The following is a 3,560-nucleotide window of genomic DNA, read 5'->3' on the forward strand; positions in this document are numbered from 1 at the left end:
GAGGCAGTCAGCAGAGGTCCAACTGGGAACCACAAGACAGAAATCTGAGCTGTCAGGATAGATGGTCTGAGAAGAGTTTGGCAGCTTGTAATGAACAGCCCCCTCCACGCTCAGGTTACTCATTCAACAAACATATATGAGTACCAATGACATGTGAGGCTCTAGAAATACAAAGTTGAATAAGTTAAGGAGTCAATGAGGAAGAAACACAAATTAGATAATTCTGTAATAACTTAGCCAGAGAAACAACAGAGGGAAACATGGAGTATTCTCGGAGTGCACAGGAAAGGCTGGGTTGTGTCAGAGGCACTTCCAGAGAGAGTCCTAAAAGACAAATTGGACTCGGCCAAGTAAACCAGAAAACTGGGGAGTGCAGGCATGTGCCAGGCAACAGCAACAGCAAGAGCAACAGCAGGGAAGTGTGACACAGGAAATAGAAGGTCCTGCGTTGCATGCTATAAGCTAGACATGAGGGCCGGGGAGGCTGGCTGCAGGTGACAGGAAAGGAGGCTGGAATGGTGGACAAGAGAGCTACCTGGCCCAGTCGGGGAAAGCTAGCACTTCATCCTGAAGGCCCTAGGGAGTCCGGGAAGGACTCAGCAGAGGAGCCATAGGGCGGAACGTGCATTCCTGAAATCCAAGCTGCTGGGACTGAAGGAGCAAAGCAAGGGACTGGGGCAGAGGAGGTGGTAGGTCCAGAAGACACGGGGAACAAAGCACAGGAGAAGACCCCAGCCTGGAGACAGAGCAGGAAGGAAGTTGGAGGTGAGCAGTCCTAAAAATCATGATTAAAGTATAAATCCGTATTAATGACAGAATAGGTGTCCACTAAATATTGTCAAGTGGAAAAGTACTAAGAGGCAGTGTTTCACAGTATGTGTGAAATGCCTTCATTCTCAGTATGCTGTGTGTGTGTGTGTGTGTGTGTGTACGTACACAAACCAGAGAGGTCTGTGCAGATAAACACAAGTAGGCTCGATGCAAATTTTCTCTGGGTATTGGAAAGCTAAATGATCTTAATTTTTTTTATTCTCTTCTTTTTTTAAAATTCCGCCCCCCTTTTTTTTCCATATTGATTGAATTCAGGGGTGCTCTACCATTGAGCCACATCCAGCCCTTTGTCACTTTTTTTTATTTTGAGACAGGCAGGGTCTTGCTAATTTGTCCAGGCTGGCCTCAAACTTACAATCCTCCTGCCTCAGACTCCTGAGTCTCTGGGATTACAGGCGTGTGCCACTGCACCCAGCTCTGCATTATTTTTGTTTTCGAAAGTGACCTGATTACCTTTATAATCAGAAAAAAAAAAAAACAAATAAGGCTACTTCCATTTTGAAGAACATGATACTAAAACATCCAAGTGACTTACCAAGTCACCCTTGGCTTCAACTCTCCAGTTGGTCCTTCTCAATCAAGTTCCTGGCGGAGCCCACCATGTCTTCCGTGAAGGGGATGCTATGCGAGAATACTGGCTGCTCAACACTCTCCCCACCCAAGAGCCTCCCCTGCCCTGCACTGTCCCCTTCAGGAACGTGGAGCCAGCAACCCCAACCCTGTGTCTCCCTCTGAGCATCCCCATACCCGCCTTCTGCTATTGATTCTTAATAGACAATTGACTTTCCACAAGACTCGGCCTAGGCGCCTGTCCTCCCACCCAGTTCTTGACCTCCCCCATCTAAACTGAGAGTCCCTTCCATGCATTTCTCTATCCCAGCACCTCCATATTGAATCAGGCGGGTGTGGAGTGTGAGTGCACGGTCTTTCTCCACCTCAGGACGGTGTGTCTTCTTCCCCTCTCTGGTCTTCTGGTTCACAGTCAGACTCCAAACCTTTTGGCTGACTAAATGCATTTTTCAGTGATCTATGAATCAGGAGCTCTGATATCCAGGTTATATTTTATTATGTGGGTCACAGTGGGCCAGTGAAGATTTAGAAGAGGTACTCCAATTCACAGTGATAGCCCTTTCTTTTTTTTCCCCCTCCTGTTTTGTCTCCTTCCTTCCTTACCTTTTCTTCCTCTCACCCCCATATCCACCATCTTCCTTTTGTCCCCACCCCTGCACAAGTGTTTGGTAAATTTTGGTGCCTGAAAGAATTACCTGGGCTGGATACATGCCTGTAATCCCAGCAGCTCCAGAGGCCAAAGGCAGGAGGATGGCAAGTTCAAGGCCAGCCTCAGTAACTAAGTGAGGCTCTAAGCAACTTAGTGAGACCCTGTCTCAAAATAAAAAATAGTAAAAGGGTTGAGGATGTGGTTCAGGGATTGAGCACCCCTGGGTTCAACCCCTGTTATTTAAAAAAAAAAAAAAAAAATTACCTGGGCTAGGCATAATGGTGCATGTCTGGAATCCCAGAGACTCAGGAGGCTGAGGCAGGAGGATTGCAAGTTTTAAGGCCAGTCTTGGCAATTTTGGGACACTGTCTCAAAAAATCAAAAAGGTTGGGGATGTAGTCCAGTGGCATAGTGCCCTGGTGTTCCATCCCTAGTAATACACACACACACACACACTACCTGTGAAGCCTGTGAAATACAGATTCTTAGGCCCTGATCACAGTTCTGATTTTTTTTGGGTCAGCAGTGGGTCCTAAGAATCTATATCCTAACCAGTGTGTCAGATGATTCCTACCTACTTTGAAATGCAGGAGTCTTCATTTTCCTTATCAACTATTAGCATTAACTGAGGAAAGTGTGAAGACTGCTACCTACCACCGTCTGCTTTCCCCAGTTACATTTCCTGATCCTACAAACCCAAATCCATCTCCCTGATCAGACTTCACCCACATTTGGGGGTACAGAGATGCTTTCCATACAGTTTAAAGTATGTGCCATGGCTCAGAACAGCTTTCCGAGCCTTCGGTGCACCTGACTCACAAGGACAGTGACTTGGTCTCGTGATATATCATAACAACAATAGTCATCACCACTGTCAAGTCCACAATAACTACCATTTACCAAGCCACTACTGAGTGTCAAACACTGTGCAAAATATTTTACTAGCATTGTCTCTTGAATACTCAGAGCGGCTCCACCAGGCAGAGTCCATCATGATCCCCACTATCCTGGTGAGGAAACTGAGATTAGGGGAGGTCGTGCTCAAGGTCATGAATTGGTAAGTGATGGAGCCACTGGAAGCCAGATTGACCTAACCCACCACGGCTCCTGACTTAGTCTCCTGCCAAAGATTTCCTATAACAATAATAAGAAGCACAATAATGATAACATTACATTCCTCCTTGCATCCAAATAAATACTAAAAAGGTCAAAGATCTAAAATAAAAAAGATGAAACTTGAAAAGTACGAAGGCGTCTGGTGCCAGACAAGATAGAGAAGACCCATTACAACCTCCCACAGCCTAATCGCTAGTTATAACTAAAAGTCTAACAGAATATAAAAAGCAATTACCAGGCTGGGGAGATAGCTCAGTTGGTAGAGTGCTTACCTTGTAAGCACAAGGCCCTGGGTTCGATCCCCAGCACCGCAAAAAATAAATAAATAAATAAAATAAAAAATAAAAAAAATAAAAATATAAAAAGCAATTACCTATAAAGTAAACAAAAGCAG

The sequence above is a fragment of the Sciurus carolinensis genome, chromosome 14 (genome assembly GCF_902686445.1).
Source record: "Sciurus carolinensis chromosome 14, mSciCar1.2, whole genome shotgun sequence".
In the NCBI taxonomy this organism is placed as follows: Eukaryota; Metazoa; Chordata; class Mammalia; order Rodentia; family Sciuridae; genus Sciurus; species Sciurus carolinensis.